Raw genomic sequence first — 18,900 nt, 5'->3', positions numbered from 1 at the left:
TTTGTAATTTCTATTTAAAAGCAGCTTCATTGGATTAACTTTCTAGAAAGGTCTCTATAAAAAGTCTCTGTGATTTTAGGTGTTTATGTTTAGCACCTGCCACAAACACACTTCCACTTTCCTGTTTTAGCCCATGTGGTCATTGTCCTGAGACAGAGCAGTATGAAGTGCCTCAGGTGCCAGAAACAGGTGTTCAAAGAGAGAGAAAGAGAGTGAGAAAAGAAGAGACGTCTACAGACAATACACACCACTGTGGGTCTGCAGGTAAGCCACAAACAAAATATTATTTGTTTACGCTGAAAAAAAATACTCTCTTACTTAGTATTTTTGTCTTGTTTTCAGTAGAAATATAAAAAAAATCTCAAATAAAGATGAGCAAAATGACCTTAGAAAATAAGTTATACAATATACAAATTTAAGTGAATGTGAAATTTTTGTCTTGAATTAAGTGTTTAAGAAAAAAGTAAATTCAAGATTTTTTCTCTCACCCCATTGCCAGATATTTTTGCTTGTTTTAAGCACAATTTCACTTAAATTTTATATTTTTTGCATAAAAACTAGACTTGTTTTCTTAGGTCATTTTGCTCATTAAGAAAAATTTAATTTAAGAATTTTTAGAAATTTCTACTGAAAACAAGACAAAAATACTAAGTAAGAACGTAATTTTTTGCAGTGTATCTATTAGATTCATTCAGCCGGTAGAACGGTAACCAATAGTTTTTTTTTGGGTCAGTGTATCGAAGTCTCCCAATCCTCTGAATATGTATGGCCTGTATTTAGAAGCAGTGAATGACTACATAGATGAATCGTATGGAGAGGACGTATGGAGACTAATCGAGACCAATTTGTCTGACACCAAATGTATAAGTGAGTTCTGTATTTTCCTTTAAACTTCATTTGTCAGATATGCAGGGTTCAACATAAAAGTCGAGAGATCCAGTAAAAAGTATTGTCAGTGCTTCACCCTCAGTCACTAAAATACATATTCATCAATGCATATTATTTAACATTTTGGAAGCAGACATTCACTTTGGTAAAACATGACGAAAGAAACAATGCAATATTTTGCACAATTTGCTGTCAGTTTACAGGTAAAGCAGAAAAGTTGGGAGCCTTTTTTCGTTGGAACATGTCTGTTGTATATGTATAAAATTATATTTAACTTTTGAATTATAATTTGTAAATATGTGACACTGACATTTTTTGTTGGGCCAGGTGAAAATTTTGGCAGGGCAAGTGAAAACCTGAACCACTGGCCCGACTGGGCCAGTATAAAAAATTATTTGCATTGACCCCTAATATGTAATAATTTGTATGCCATATATTGCGTTTGGGTGTACACAGCTGCAGTTTATCAATTCTGGTGCTTCTTACTTTAGTGATAATCTTATCCTACGATTGGCAAAGGCTGCTGGAGAGGTTTTGGGAAAAACTCATGATGAGCTCATGTACACTTTTGGAGTCTACATGGTCAAGCGGATTGGAAACAATGGTTATGAGAGGATCTTAAAGGTGATTTTCAAGCATTGTAGTCTGGTTTCAAGGTTGGTTTCTTGTATGTAAGTGAAAGTGCAAGTGTAAGTGAAAAACCCATGTGACTACATGATGATAGGCAAAATGACAGCTCCAGTCCCCATTCACTTATGTTGTATGGTATAAAGAGAATAGTGACTGTGTCTGTCAGGGTTGAAACAATATGAGGGTTAATGAATGACAGAATGGTAATTTATCCATTTATGCATTTTGAACAATGAGTCAACTCCACACACTGCATGCGTCTTTCAAAGATTAGTAACAGAACCTCCATATAATCACTTAAGAATTGTGCATTATACAAATTTTGCTGTTTAAACATTTATCATATTGACAGAACAAAATGTGTATAGTAACCTCTGCACTTGTAGTTTCTGACAATGTTTGCGTATTAAAATTGAAATATGTGCGTGTTGAAATGGTTCAACGTTCAGAAGACAGAGATGTTTGATTAAATCCAAGACTAAAAAAGCCGGTCAGTCCAGAGTGTTCACAGACTGCTTAAAATTCAAACAGCGTCTCTTGTCACAACTCTGCAGGGCAGCTCTCTCAGGTGGGCCGTCAGTTTTATAACACAGACATCGAGGTGGAGATTTTGTCCAAAGAGGAAACAGAGAAAATGACATATGTGGTACGAGTCCAAACAGACAAGACCTTCATCTTCTCTGTGCACACACAACCTGCTAAATTGTTCTTTATTCTCACTCTTGTCTTGAAGGTGTACAAGATGAATTTTGACAATGCTGCGTTTAAGCACCGTATGCCCCAACAGAAAACAGCCCCAGGCTACGAGAAATTGCCCATGAAGCGAGGAATCTTTTTCGATATGTTTCCCTTCAGCGTGATTTTCCGAAGGGACATGACCATGTATCGGATCGGAGACGGTTTGAAAGAGGTGTTTTCTGATCTGCAGGGCAAAAAAGTCAATGAAGAATTTACCCTGGTGCGACCCATGCTGGAATTCAGCTGGGACAATGTGAGTGAATGGGGTTGAGATTGGGTAGAAGTAGATTAAAGGCCTTCTCATTAAAAGCATACAATATAGGTATGTTGCGATTGTGGATGCTGCTAGACTTGCACCAAAGCCAACATAAATCAGTATCTAAATGAATGCGGGCCTAGCAGGGGTTTTTACCATTTAATCAGGGCTCAAAATTGGTAAATAAATGGTAAATGGACTGCATTTATATAGCGCTTTTAACAGACCTATGGCCATCCATAGCGCTTTACAATTAGCCTCACATTCACCCATTCACTCGCACATTCATACACCGACGGCGGTGTCAGCCATGTAAGGCGCCAGCCAGCTCGTCGGGAGCATCTGGGGTTAGGTGTCTTGCTCAAGGACACTTAGACACTTGGTCCGATGGAGCCGGGGTTTGAACCACCAACCTTCCGGTTTGTAGACAACCTACATGAACCACTGAGCCACTGCCGCCCCAGCCACTGAAAATTAACTTTTTTATTTGGTAGCACTGGTGCTCCCAACTTTAAAGAGTTAGGAGCACCAGCAAAAATTAAGGCGCATCCATCAAAAAATTGAAAAGCACCACAACTACAATGTAAATGTTAATAGATTTATTTTATGAAAAATAAAACACCACCGCCGGGCTTTACACGTCCTATGGCCAGCATTTAAAAGTTGGTCTTCTATTTTATTTTATTTTATTTTTTGCTGCATAAATTCCTAAATTAATACCCAAATGCTGTTGAAATAGTATTGCAGCAATAATAATTTAACAATTACAGGTAACATGATTAAGATTACATAGAAAATCTAGCAAACACGTAAAACACTGATTAATTGTGACATTACAAAAGTGACCCTAATATAGAAGGCTAATATATATTGGTATTGATAACTGCATTACCAGGATGCTTTTACTACTAAATAGGCAATGTTTTAAAAAATACAACAAAAACATACCATCAGCATTGTCGTATTCCACAGCAACATGGACCACAAGGATGTTTGTCGAATGTCCATTCACCAGCGCATGCGCACATACACCATTAAACACACTTTGACAGACAGCTCGCTGTCTCCATCAATAATAAACACATTTGTCACGACACGTCTTGTATTTTTGGCACTTTCGCCATGTTTAAGCAAGGTACGTCTGGCGCTTAAAATGTTTTGATTCCGCCATTAACGCCGTTTTACAGGATTTACAGTAAACACAGTAAGTTACATTTTCATAGCGGAGACACTCGAAATCTTTAAGCCACTCTCTCTGAAAGGTTTAACGTCAACTCGTATTTTCCGGTGGTGGAGTTACATTTGAATCTGGATCGTCGTCAAAAAATACAGTAATAACCTTGGCTGTAATCGGCTCGCTCTCGTCATGCTCGCGACGCGTTCGTCTTTTCACATTTCCGCGCTTCACGGCAACAAGGAATGACTGACGCTCATATTAGCCAATCTGCGGTCTTCATTAAACGCAAGAACTTAATGGTGAAATTTGATTGGTTATGTATCGTTGGAGAGAACACTGAACCTGGGACAGCGCCAGCACGCAGGATCACAATCAACTCGCGTCACAACAAAATGGGCAGTCGCACAAATGCTCCCAAATATTATATTTTAAGGTCGCACAGATTAAATTTCGGTCGCATATGCGACCAAAATGGTCGCAATTTCGAGCCCTGATTTAATGCTGCAACATTTCCAAAAATCGTTCCTTCACTTGCTCCTTGTATTCTGTCCCAAACAAAGGAGTATTGGGTCAATGGCGTGACATTAATTTTTTTGTGTCCGTATGGATAAATGAAACGTAAAAGGGTTAAAATTTCTAAATAAATTTGTAGATTTCTTGCATACATTCTCTTTTTTGAGGACCAAGTCTAAAATTTCTGGTTTTATTTCATTTTGAAAGAATATTTGGGGATAATTGCAAAAATGTCAATGTGGTGTAACCGGTCATGTCAATTGGTGTAACTAGTATTTTTTGAAAGTAAAATATAAATATATTCATTAAAAAAGTGGAATAAAATATAATCATTTAGTTAAGTGTAATATGATTTTTTTTACATACATTTTTACATCATTTGTCAAGGATTATTTAGGACAAATTTTACATAATATATATATATATTTTTTTTAAGATGATTGCCAACATGATCTCACAAAGTTTCATGAGATAGTCACGGAATTTTTTGCTCACTTTTCCGTGGCATTCTCACGGATCTCCGCATTTTTCAATGGCCCTGCCACGGACTTTCTTTTCAGTGGCATTCTCACGGATTGGTTACTCAACTGCTTTTTCCTATTTTCAAACCATTGTAGCTTCGGTTTAGGGTTAGATTTGGTGTTATGTCACTTTCAGTATTGGTTTATACAATTTTTTCTGATGTATTCTTTTATATTTTCTATACATTTCTAACCAATTGTCGCCTGGGGTTGGGGTTAGAGTTAGGTAGGGATGTCATTTTATGTAAATCTAACCCTAAACCGAAGCGACAATGGTAAGAAAATAGGACAAAACAGTTGAGTAACCAATCCGTGAGAATGCCATGGAAAAGAAAGTCCGTGGCAGGGCCACATCAAAATACAAAGATCCGTGAGAATGCCACGGAAAAATTTGCAAAAAATTCTGTGACTATGCCGCGGAAATTCGTGAGATCAGGATGTGATCACGCTTCCATGCCATCAAGGTGGATACAATATTTTATATTTTTTCATTCTTTGGCGCAATTGGTGGTCACACCATTTGACATTTTCAGGTCAAAAGTCTTCCTAAAAATGGTGCAAATGTAATTTTTTTATTGCATAAAATTAACATAAATACAATATGTCCATTGAAAAAAACCCGATGCATGATTCTAAAAACAAGTTATAATAATAATTAGATTTTTTATTGAATTGAATCTTGCCAAACCGTTTTTGTCACTGACCCTATTATCTGTTGTAGATTTACACCCACCTAAACAATGTGTTTGAGCTCCTGTCCAAGGCTGTGGTGGAAAGCAAACAGAAGGTCAACATCCCCAAACTTAGCAAAGAGGAACCAGAGGAGAAAGAGGAAAGTGAAAACCCAAAAAGGATGAAAGAAGTATGTTGCTTGGATGTGGCAAATTTTTTGGAAGAAACCAAATATAAAAAAGGTACAAGAAGGTACTGACAACTGGTAAAGTTGTCACTGGGTCGGTACCTTTTAAAAAGTAACCATTTGTACCCAAAAGGTGCAAATTGTTACCTCAAAGGAAGACATTTGGTACATATCTGTTCCAAAATGGTACATATTAAAGGGATAGTTCGGCCAAAAACTATATTAAACCCATGATTTACTCACCCCCAAGCTGTCCGAGTTGCATATGTCCATCGTTTTTCAGACAAACACATTTTCGGATATTTTAGAAAATATTTTAGATCTTTCTGTTGATTAAATGTAATGTTACGGGGTCCAGCAATAGTCCACGACCTTCAAGTCCAAAAAAAGTGCGTCCATCCTTCACAAATTAAATCCAAACGGCTCCAGGATGATAAAGGTCTTCTGAGGGTAATCCGTGCGGTGTTGTTGTAGAAATATCCATATTTAAAATGTTATTAACGTAAAAACTACCTTCCGGTAGCGCCGCCATCTTAGAGTCATCCGCATTCAGGATGAGAGCTTACGCAGCGTACAGCGGTTTCTCTGCTGCTGCTCTGTCCCCCCGCCCTCCGAATTTGTCATACGTCACTAAGAAAAGTGCGTACACTACGCTAATACTCTCTCCTGAGTCTAAGATGGCGGCGTTACCAGAAGGTAGTTAATTACGTTAATAAAATTTTAAATATGGATATTTCTACAACAACACTGCACGGTTTACCCTCAGAAGACCTTTGTTTATCATCCTGGAGCCGTTTGGATTTAATTTGTGAAGAATGGACGCACTTTTTTGGACTTGAAGGTCGTGGACCACCGCCGGACCCCGCAACATCACATTCAATCAACAGAAAGATCCAAAATATTCTCCAAAACATCCGAAAATGTGTCCGCCCGAAAAACGACGGACACATGCAACTCGGACAGCCCGGGGGCGAGCAAATCATGGGTTCAACATCGTCCTTGGCCGAACCATCCCTTTAAGACCTTTTTAAAATGCACTGTCCCAGTGACAACTTTTGTACCTTTTTCTGAGAGTGTACACACTACACGCATTTACCTACATCTGCATTAAACAGTTACACGCTGTCCTATGAGATTTATCATATGATATATATTACGATACATAAGCAAGCTCCTTGATGTAAATTAATGCAATGACTTGAATACATGTCATCCTGATTCCTGTGTTGTCTTCAGACATTAAGGTAATGGATGAAATAAAAGGCATGGACCAAGAATACAGTGGCGCTTTGACTCAGTACAACAGCTCTGCTAATTCTGGAGGAGAGGACATTGAGCTGCTGGCTTTTCAGACTGTCACTGGTTAGAGATCTTCTAAACTTAAGTGCCGCCCTTAATGACCTCCATTATCATCTCTGTAGATGCAGTAGTATGCTTGTCTGATATAAAACACTCTAGCAATGATGTAAAACAAAAGCAAGTGAATGAGATTACAATCATTATTTAAAGTGTTTTGGGACCACTGCCAGATAAATTGGAAGCTAACTTGACTCTCAAATGGCCTCCGCATCATCCATATCAATTTGTTGATTCAAATCTTCTGTAAATGCAGTTAACAATTACATTTGCTCGCTCTTGATCAGGCAAGTGCAGTGAAACCATATTTGAAGACATGCGAGAGCCCCCTAAAAAGCCTCTTCATTTAAAGGGTCAGATGAAGTATGTGTCGCAGTGGGACTCCCTCATGTTCCTTGGAACTCCCATGTAAGCGCTCACAATCTCACACATCTTTATAGCACTGCAGTCGGTGCTTGTGGAAAAGACAGTAGCTTAGTTTCCGCCACATAAAACGGACACAATTTCTGCACATTTAATAGGACCATATCCTACTTCTGAAGAATTTAACATTTTGTACATTTCACTTCAAATTCCCATGACATCGGGTTGGTTTAATTCAAGTTTGCTCAATTCTGACTGCAAAAAGATGTACCTTCAAACCATTCAAATGCTTTGTCTTCTCTGCACAGTATCGAGACAGTGGAGGACAAGATAAAAATGGGAGTTTATGTCAACGATTTAAACCTGCACGACTCAAGCAGAGAGCTCATCCTTGCCGGCACGCAGCAGTCAGCCGAGCTGCAGCTGGCACTTGACCAGGTACGACTGCGGCACATTAAGTATAAACTAGCATTATTTATTTATTATCCAAATACATTTAAATGCAAAGCAGAGGTCATTGCAGCAAAATGTTTCCTGCATGCCGATTCATAAGAGTCTCTGACTCTGGTTACAAACAAAGAAGTGACATCCGACTGACAGGCTTATCTCCAACTGTGCCACCTACAGGAGCAGCAGAAGTATGCGCAGCTCCAGGAGATCATTAAAAAGTTGAGTAAGGAGAAGAAGAGAGGAGACTCCCTACTGTACGCCATGATACCCAAAGCCGTGGCAGACAGACTGCGCAACAGAATAACAGCCCTGGAGACATGTCAGGTACAGACACATGCAACACAAACAATTACAAAAGCAAATCACACTTCTCCACCAATGCATTTACCAAAAAAGTTCATAGACATTAAAGAACAAACTCCCAAACCTAGATGGCATAAAGTAACTACAATGCACCACATGACAGCCGGTAACATTTCTTTTTCGAGGGGGCACAAATTCAAAATATGGTGTTTGGAGTGCCGTGTGTGGCTCATCAAGTCAAAATATGTGTTTGATGCGTCATGTGAACTTATGTGCATTATGGGTCATGTCAAAAGAAACAAGTTTATGATAAAAGAGACACTCATGTTGACAGAATACTCGCAAGACACCAACTCAACACTAAACACTAATCTCTTTTATCATAAACCCCTTAAAAGTATCTGCAGCAGGCATGGATTTTGATATGATGCGTAATGCATAAAGGTTTACATGACGTGCTGAACAAAAATTTTGACATGACGAGCCACACACATGACAGGCTAAATACATGTACTGACGAGCTTTGCATTGTGCGCCCACGAAAAAAAGTCACCGGCCGTCACTGCTCATGACTGAAATGGCTCTCAAACTACTGGTAGTTTCATTTTAAAGGAAAACACCACCGTTTTTCAATATTTTACTATGTTCTTACCTCAACTTAGACAAATTAATACATAACTATCTTTTTTCCAATGCATGCACTTAATCTTAGTATGCATTAAAAACATCATTGTGAATGTGTTAGCATTTAGCCTAGCCCCATTTATTCCTTAGGATCCAAACAGGGATGAGTTTGGAGGCCACCAAACACTTCCATGTTTTCCCTGTTTGGGGACTCTTGCATGAGTAGTTGCACGAGTGGGTATGGTGGCACAAAATAAAACGTGGGGATTTTTAAGCAGATAAAAAATTAGAACTATATTGTATGGCGGAGGAGCGCTTGGTTTGTAGAACTTCGACTTCAGTGCACAGTAACATCATCACTCCTGACTCCTCCCCCTCTAGCTCAAACTTCTGCCAATATTACTGTGCCGAGGTCGAAGTGCTGCAAACTAAGTGCTTTTCCGTCATAAAATATAGTTCTCATTTTTATCCGCTTAAAAAAATGCCACGTTTTATTTTGTGCCGCCATACTTATTCGTGTCGCCATACTTATTCGTGTAACTACTCATGTAACAGTCTTTAAATACGGAAAACGTGGAAGTGTTTGGTGGCTTCTGGATTCGTCCCTGTTTGGATCCTATGGAATGAGTGGGGCTAGGCTAAATGCTAACACATTCACGACGCGCTGTACAAAGATTAAGTGCACACATTTAAAAAAGATAGCCATGTATTAATTCGTCTAAGTTGAGGTAAGAACATAGTAAAATATTGAAAAACGGTGGTGTTTTCCTTTAAGGCCTAACATATACAGTATACATTTGACAAGCTTGTGTGCTGAGAAAGTTGGGGATGTATGTAGTACTGTATGTATTAGATTTAGGGTTATAGCTGGAAAATAGTACTTGGTTATTGGTCCCAGCTTTAGGTAACATAAGTTTGTGTGACCCCTGATAAATACAGACTATATCTCATAGCAGTTAAAGATTACATGATAAAAATCTCCTCTTGACATTCCCTTTGCTGTCATGTGTTTTTTAGGTGTTTCCAGATGTGACCATTCTGTTCAGCGACGTGGTGAAGTTTAATGAGATCTGTATTCATATAACCCCTATGCAGGTGGTGGATATGATAAATGAGATTTACATCATTTTTGACACACTCAGCAAGAAACATAATGTTTTATAAGGTAACTAAATCAAATTCTATACCTGTCCACTAACTTTAAAACCTCCGCTTTCTCTTCATTATTAATGATTAACTAAAACATTTATTAAAGTCAATTTTCTTTCTTTCTCAGGTAGAGACCATACGAGACGCCTACATGGTCGTGGCAGGTGTGCCCAATAAAACACATCTGCGACATGGCTCTAGACATGCTGAGCTCCATCGATCATTTGAAAGATCCCTCCACTGGGGACAACATCCAGATCCGTGTCGGTGAGTGCGCCCAGATTCACAAAGCATCTGTATCTGTAATCTTTACATGAAATCTGCACGTCACACAGTATTTGCAAAAGACCAACATTGACTTGTTCTAGCTAAATGTTTTTGAATGCTAGGTTTCAGGCTAAAACAATGATTGTGTGTTTGTCTCCACACAGGCATTCACTTTGGGATGGTGGTAGCAGGGGTGGTGGGTCTGAAGATGCCAAGATATTGTCTGTTCGGGGACATGGTAAACACAGCTTCTCGGATGGAGTCAAATGGCATCGTAAGCAATTTTACTGTGTGTTGCAGAAACAGAATTAAACAGATTTCAGACTTGTTTGACTAAGAAATCAAATTCTCTCTCTGTTTGTGTGCTGTCAGGGCATGCAAATCCACATCAGCCAGACCACCAAAGATCATCTGGAGCATGAACCATAGATCATTGAGGAACGAGGAAAGATTTTTGTTAAGGTACCACAATCTAAAATATTCACCACTGCCACCCTCCTTATTTCTGACATCAACAAGATCATGCATATCCGCAACCTCTAAAATTTTACACTTTTATGCAAATGTATGCACTTTGCAGATGCTTATCCAAAGTGACATACATTAAAGCTACATGAATTAGGATGTGCATTACCTAGGAAATGTACCATGCTCTACAAGAAGTGAACTTGCCTCTAAATGGTTATTTTTTTATGTTTCCAGCTAGCTACGACTAAATGTACCACAAAGTAGGGCTGCACAATATAATGAAATGATATAAATATTGCAAATGTGCATATTGCAATCATTTGCAATACCTTAATGAATTAATTATTTCAAAGTTAGGTCTAGTTAAAGTTTTAGGTCGATGTCGACAGCAGAGAGACTGGAATACGAATGTGCATGAAATTAAAACTTTTATATGTCATTTTTTTTCAAACGACTTATCTTTGAACTTTACCATTCTAAAAAACAATCATGTCCCCTTATAATCTTTAATCAAAATTAAAGTAGGGATGCACCGAACCCATCCCACTCTTAAAACAAATGTGTTAAAAACAACACAACATGTGTTATTTTTTACACATGTTCTGAGTGTGCGCAGGGACAACACATGTTGAGTTAAATTTAACACAGAATATGTGTTATAAAATGCAACACAAAAAATGTGTTGCTTCAGTAAACACATTAATGTGTAACTTTCTATTAATTTAACACAACTGTGTGTTACCCGGTAATTGTTTAGTTTTAATATAAAAGAAAAAAAAATACGATTTGTAAACTTTAAATAATGAAATCAAGCAGACAACTATTAAATATTGTTCACAAACGATTTATTTGTAAAAGAACAAATATTTGACAATTAATGCTAGCATGAAAATATGCTAGTACTGTATGTTGCTAGATGTATGCTAATTTAAATAAATGTAAGTGCAAATATAATCACTTCAAACATACATTACATTCATACATTTTAAAACACCATTTATAAAATGTTTGTCCTGAAACATTAACACGTTATTTTACATGAAGAAAAATACTTTAAATGAACTTGACAAGTGTATTCAATGAAATTTCCATCACATATTATTTATGGGTGGTTTCCCAGACAGGGATATCTTAATCCAGGACTAGGCCTTAGATTAATTAGGAAATATAACTGGTTTTAACAAACATGTCTTACTAAAAACATTACCTGTGTGCATTTTAAGGCAAAACAAAGAGCACTGATGTATTTTAAGATATGTCAGTGCAAGTTGTTTTCAGTTTGGACAGCTCTTAAAAATGTTTTAGTCTAGGACTAGTCTAATCCCTGTCCGGGAAACCACCACACAGTGCATGCATTGTTTAAAACAGACTGCAATTTTGCGGTCCATTTTGAAACTCCATTGCCTTGGATCATTTGCAAGAGGACTGGGACAAGGGTAGATCATATTCATACAAAAAAAACTGAAGACAGTTGGCAGGGATACTTAAGGTTACTTAGCTAGCAAATTTGAAAAGTCTGTCTACCGCACAGGTCAGATTGTCAACATCAAGTGGAAAGGCGAGAGAATTGTTCATTGCAACAGTTACGTAGTGGCCTCTATGTCCTGAAGAACCGCTGGAAACCAACTGTGGCTGAGCTGATTTTAGACACCTTTTCATCATTTAGTAAGCAGAGGTCACGCTGGTACCAGCCTACAGAAATGAAACAATATACATCATTAGAAAATGTTGTTGCATGAAAATTACTTATTTTATATAAATTTTTTAGTCACAAAGCTTACCGCCACCAAGTCCCACAGGTCTGAGACAGCAGAATTCACACAGCAGAAGATCTGGGTGTGGTAAACATTCAGGTCACATGCAAAATGTAAATTATGAGAAAAAATTCTTTAAAAAGGATTACTTTTATATCTTACATTAAATGTTACATTTTCAATGTCATTTTCCAAATAAAAAAATTGGAACAGAGACAGGAAATCATACCATTATGTTGACTGTCAGCTTTCCTCAATGAATGTCTGATGTCCATTTTCTTCTCTAAAGATGCTATTTCGCTGAGTTTCTCAATAATTGTCACCTCCCATTTCCTGATAAACATGTCTTCTTTCCTATCGGTAAGTCTGGAAAACTCGATGTCCACCTTCAGTAAATTTAATAAGAAATATTAATATTGAAATGATGAAACACTTTGTGTAAAGTTATCTGCAGTTTAGTATATTACAAAGACTGGCATGTCCATACATTGGGGATATTCCTTAAAGATTTCACCCACAGTTGGTGATTTTGTCATTACCTGTATCCATCTCCTTTGATGACTGAAGGTTTGGTCAATGGCATTCTTTATTGATGATGTCCTCTCACGTGTTGAAGCTTCCGTCTGATGTTCTGTAGTCTCATTTTTATAAATCCACTGTGTGATGGCCCATCAAAAAAAAGAAAAAAAAAGAAAAATGCTCCTATCATGATCAATGCAAAAATAGCACTAAGTTAGAGTCAAGTACAGTTATACACATTGTCAAGTAAGTAATTTCATACACATAAATGAAGTATGTAAAAGCATCCTTACAGTACATGTCCCTCATTTTGACCAAATGATACCATAATCCAACAACACAATCTCCTTTGCGAGTGGCAGTGGATAGCTGAAAAAGATTACAAACAAACATTGACACAAGAATTGTGATTTACATCTAGTTAAGTATTACTGGGCAGTATTTATAACTCAATAGTGCAAAAAAACACTTTACATCTAGTAAGTTAGCACAAAACTACACCCATTTTATTCAGCATTTCAGCCTTACTGCAAGCAGTGAAAGGTTCGTGAAGTTTGACTCCTTACCATTAGACCACTAACAGTTACTCTCCCAGTAATTGCGTTATGCCTAACTTTATATTGAACGCGAGGGGCGCGACACGAAAATAAAAAACATTATTATAAAATGTGGCGGTGGTTGTACAGCATCACCGATTAATAATGAGTTTTACCGTCTTTTGTCTTGTCATGCCGCTCACAGGTGTACAGTACGTTAGGTACAGTGATGTGCATACTGTTCCACCATGTGCTTAACCAAACGCGACGAGGCGTTGCGATAATCGAAAGGCATAATTTATAATATCCCGTCCATAACGTCAGGACATAAACTGAAAAGAAACCCTTTACCGCGTGTCACGTCTATTTAGGACACCGTGTTTAGGATTTACGTTAAAGTGCTGCAAGTGTCACACATACTAACCCGTAGTCCAATGTGCCTTTCATTAAACAATGACTGTTAACATGAATCTCCAAACGTAGCTTTGCAAAACGAGCGAGCATTTAACGTTACCACAATAAAGTTTAAATTAACAGTCTCCTGCACAATTAATGCGAACGTTTCTTACACTATATGATAAATAGATATTATATTATAACTGTAATTTTTAATTTAAATTCTTACCTGATGCAGACAGGAACATTCTTGACCTCTTGACTGGAAATGCGGTTTAATAAAGAACGTCACAGCGCAGGCGCAACAATATGCGTTTCTTTCTGTTTTTTCTCCTCAATAAAACAAATACAAAATAGACTGCCAAGGCTCAATAATAATGTTCATGAATTTCATAATAATAAAATAATAATAACACGCAAAAAAATAAAATAGTCAACAATGCGTAGTTATCTGTCCATGTGAAACGTCATCAGCTGACTCGTGTGGACAGCCACCATTGGGAGAGACTGCATAATGTTTGAAATATTACTCTTATTGTGTCACAAAATGTATATTCAAAAGCTATTTAGGCCAGAATGTATGTATAAAAAGATCAAATGTGCGGTCGGTTAATAAAGATAGCGTTTATTAAAAAATCTGCTCCGACTCTTTCGGAGTTCTGATCCAAGCAACCACCGGATACTCAGCGCTCATGTACCACGCCCAACGCAGCTTGATCTCGGCAAGTCCTTATGAAAATCCCCGCTGGCTGTTATGTGGTAGTAATGGTTAACAGTAGATATATTTTGGTTAACAGTAGATATATTTTATTTTGTTACTTCTTTAAATATAAATCGTCATTAATTTACAATAATTATGCATTTTATTTTATGGTGTACTGGTAAACGTGTTTTACACATTCATTGTGTAAGCAGTTAAGCATAATATTTACACATTATGTGTCAGTTCTAACACAAAAATGTGTTGGAATCCTTTTACACATATTTTGTGTAAAATTTTAACACATCAGTTTTAAGAGTGTGACATCCTGAACACCATGCAGCATATGAGAAAGACACGGTGGTTGCGAGGATGGGTATTTGTCTGCTGAATGCACAAGCATAGAGAACGAGAGCTCTTCATTTCATGTTGTAGAAGAGAAGAGGAATGATGAAGAGCAACTGCAAAATACCATATAGATAATTGATTATAACATGTTAAAATTGCCACTTTGTAGGAGTGAGCAAAAATGTGCAAAAAAATGGCAAAATAATTAGGTAATAATTAATTGTTCAGTTGTTCGGAGTGTTTCATTTTATTTGAATTTTCCTTTCTGTTTTTTGCTCTAAATTAAAGCTATCTCCTCCCCTTCTCAAAACGTTCTTTAAAAAAGATTGCAGCGATTACCAAATAGCAAAATGATCCAACGTCAAACCATCCAATCAGATCTCAATGGACGGAATCAATGTACATCCTACCATTTTTTCAAATTAAAAAAGCCATTTCACTAGGATATACACAACGAGGAAAAAAGACAATCGCTACTTCTGTTTTATGTCGACTTTAAAGGGATAGTTTTCAAAAAAATGAAAATAATGTCATTATTGACGCACCCTCATGTCGTTCGTAAGACCTCCTTTCATCTTCGGAACACAGTTTAAGATGTTTTATATTTAGTCCGGGAGCTTTCTGACCCTTCATTCAATATCTACGTAAGGTATACTGTCCATGTCCAGAAAGCTAATAAAAACATCATCAAAGTTGTTCATGTGACATCAGTGGGTCAGTTAGAAATTGTTGAAGCATCGAAAATATATTTTGGTCCAAAAATAACAAAATTATGACTTTATTCAGCATTGTCTTCTCTTCTGGGTCTGTTGTGAAGCACATGCGCGAGACTAAAGTCACATGACTGCAGTGACGCGGATGACGTATGAGGTGGCTGACGTGTTATCTGGTGCGCCCCAGCTGTTTATTTTTTTGTGTTTTTTGTGTGCCCGGGCTTCGTTTGCAGTCTGAGGGAGACACATGCTGTAAGTTTAAAAAAAAAATGTCCTCATGTCTGAGGATAACACATCATCCTCGTCACTGCAGTCACGTGACTTTAGTCTCACGCATGCACTTCACAACAGACGCAGATAAGAAGACAATGCTGAATAAAGTCATAATTTTTGTTATTTTTGAACAAAATTTTTTTTTCGATGCTTTAACAAATTCTAACTGACCCACTGATGTCACATGGACTACTTTGATTATGTTTTTATTACCTTTCTGGACATGGACAGTAAACCGTTTTCAATGAAGGGCCAACAAGCTCCCGGACCAAATATGAAACACCTTAAACTGTGCTCCGAATCTGAACGGAGGTCTTACGAGTTTGAAATGGCATGAGGGTGAGTCATTAATGACATTATTTTCATTTTTGGGTGGACTATTCCTTTAATGTTTGTGTATAAGTTTATGTGCGTTCTGACATGGAAGATGATCAATGGGCAGAAAGAATATAAAACATGTATGCTGTTTATAATTTTGTTTAGTTTTTAAGTATCATTTAAATAGATTTGAACTTAAAACATAATGTTAGCGCATACAGAATATTGCATTAACATTATCAAATCGCATTTTCTACAATATCATGCAGCCCTTCCACAAAGCTGGAAGTATTCAGCAGGTCATATCATCTCAAAATGTCAGCTCCCATGTGGTGACGCTGACACGCTCAATGTAAAATTAAACAGCTTTTTATTAGCCCGTGATTTTTTTAACAAAAGAAAAATGCCTGCGATACATCACACTGATAACAGAATCAAAGTGTGACCAAAAACCTCTAATCTCTCCTGGTTCAGGGTAAAGGTTATATGAACACATATTGGCTCAAGGGTAAGAAAGACCTCTCTTTTAAGTCTCCAGCAGAGCTCAGATACAGCAATGAGCAGAAGGACTCTAAGGACAAAAGCTCAAATAGGTGAGTAAGGAATAAGTTTTCCACATTACAACAATATGATTTTATGATCATAGTGATCATTTGAACATTCAATGCAAACGTTGTTTCTTCTTTCAAGTTCCACTTGCACTAACAGGAAACATTCCCCATCCAATCTGAATACCCCCAATGAGGAGCAGGCTGAGGTTAAGCCCATACCACCACTAGAGGGCGCTCCTGACCCAAACACGTTCACCAATGAGTCCCAGGAGAAAGAAAAGCTTAAAAAGACAAAGAACAACAAAGGAGGCAAGGCAGACAATGCATCGGGTAATGCACAGGACAGCACTCCACCTGCTGGAGGACCGGAGAATGCAGCTCCAGAGCTAAATAACAAAAAGCATTCAGAAGCCAATACTTATGACTACCAGTCAATCTTCCCATGAGAAGCACAGCCTGCAGTCTGCTGTGAAAATCTGGGAGAGATTTTAATCACATATTGATTAGCCCCACAAATCTTTCCATATTGTATTTCCTCATCGGAAAATACAGTTTATGGTAGAAGCTGTTTTGACAGCTTCAGCTGAGGTTATTTCAAGCAAAGATCTATTTTTGATAATCAGATCAGACACCGAATGATTAGACAATTGCATTTATGTCAGGAAATTCTAAGCAAGAAAATCTGAAGAAACAACCTGACTGTAGAACATAAAGCAGTTTCAATACATATTTCTCTCAGATTTGCCAAAAAATAAATAAAAAATACTTTGCTTTAGTGCCTTAGATGGAGAGCTAATTTACATGGTATTTCTGGAACACAATTTGACATTTCAGTCTGAAAGAAAATAAATCTGAATAATAATATTGCTTGCTAAAAAACCTGCTTATTCTCTGGTGTACAGAGCTGTAACCATCTAACACCTTGAACAAAATTCATCAGTTGCCACACAAATACAACCAATCAGGTTATAAATACAGTATATAATCCTATATTTAATTCTGTATAAAAACAAAACTTTTCTGGCTGCTACAGTAAAGTACTTCCTCTTTAAAGAGTTTGAATAACTCTCTATTTTATTAATAAATATGAGTGTATGAACCTTTTACAAGTAGACATCACAGTAACGTCAATGCAAGCTGCGCGTGGAATGTGGTGGCAGAAAAAGAGTGTAAATGAATTATACACGAGTGAAACGGGCAAGATAACTCACTAGAAAATGTCTTCTTGTGCTGTTAAGTATCAGAATAGAAATGCCAAAAAAAAGATGTCCTTCATTTTTAGAATACCGTCATCGAAGACACCATTTGAAGATAAATGTAGGTGTTATGGTTGCAATAAGCCCTTAAAAGGACAGATGAAATCATCCAGAAATCTATTAATAATTCGAAAAGAAAATAATTAGAGAGATGTCCGGTGTTTTGTCGAAGTCTGTTCCTTCTATGTGTTTCTTATAGCATTTTTATCACGTTACGTTTATAATTTATTTTAATCTTTACCTGATTTGGATCCATACTCTTCATATGTACTTTAGCGATTCATACTGCAAAAATAATTGATTTACCAATAAAGAACAATACATATACATTACATACAGTAGTACATGCACACATATAAGTACCCAAGCCATTTAAACTTTCAATTTATCTAAAAAATGAATGTAACGTGATGAAAACGCTATAAGAAACATTACACTAAAGTGAAACATAAACAGATTTCGACAGAACACCGGATCCATAAAAATCACAGTTTAATGCTATAAAACACTTCACACCGCTACTGCAAAGCTGTCACTTTCTGCCACCAGTTGGGCTTCGTCCACAAAAAACATCATCTCTGTTTGCAAACACGCAAAAAGTCTATTTGCATGTACAGTTGTAATATAGATGTTTAAAGGGATGCAAATTTACCCACGCATTGTTTCAAACCTGTATAAATATCTTTGTTCTGCTAAACACAAAGAAAGATATCCCGAAGATATCCCGAATTAATGTTTATAACCAAACAGTTTTGGTGCACCATTGACTTCCATAGTTTTTTTTTTTTTTTTAGTGAATGGTGCTCCTGCTTCCTGTTTAAAATCTTCCTCTGTTTTCAGAAGAACTAAGAAATTTATATAGGTTTGGAATGACTTTAGGGTGAGGAAATGATGACAAAATTGTCATTTTGAGGTGAACTATCCCTCTAAGAATTAATCTCTAAGAATTTTAGGATTACACAAAAAAACACAAA

The 18,900-nt window shown here is 37.1% G+C and overlaps 1 protein-coding gene and 1 pseudogene across 2 annotated transcripts in view; one reads left to right on the top strand and one right to left on the bottom strand.

Annotated features, from left to right (window-relative positions):
- Positions 1 to 18,900, bottom strand: part of sema6cb (semaphorin 6Cb) — a 354,388-nt gene that overhangs the window by 325,580 nt on the left and 9,908 nt on the right. The gene's annotated exons all lie outside the window — the stretch shown is intronic.
- Positions 762 to 17,929, top strand: LOC129449201 (soluble guanylate cyclase 88E-like; annotated as a pseudogene).

This window comes from Misgurnus anguillicaudatus, chromosome 10, assembly GCF_027580225.2.
Source record: "Misgurnus anguillicaudatus chromosome 10, ASM2758022v2, whole genome shotgun sequence".
In the NCBI taxonomy this organism is placed as follows: Eukaryota; Metazoa; Chordata; class Actinopteri; order Cypriniformes; family Cobitidae; genus Misgurnus; species Misgurnus anguillicaudatus.
Note: the sequence above shows the minus strand (reverse complement) of the source record. Positions and strands in the feature narration are given on the sequence as shown.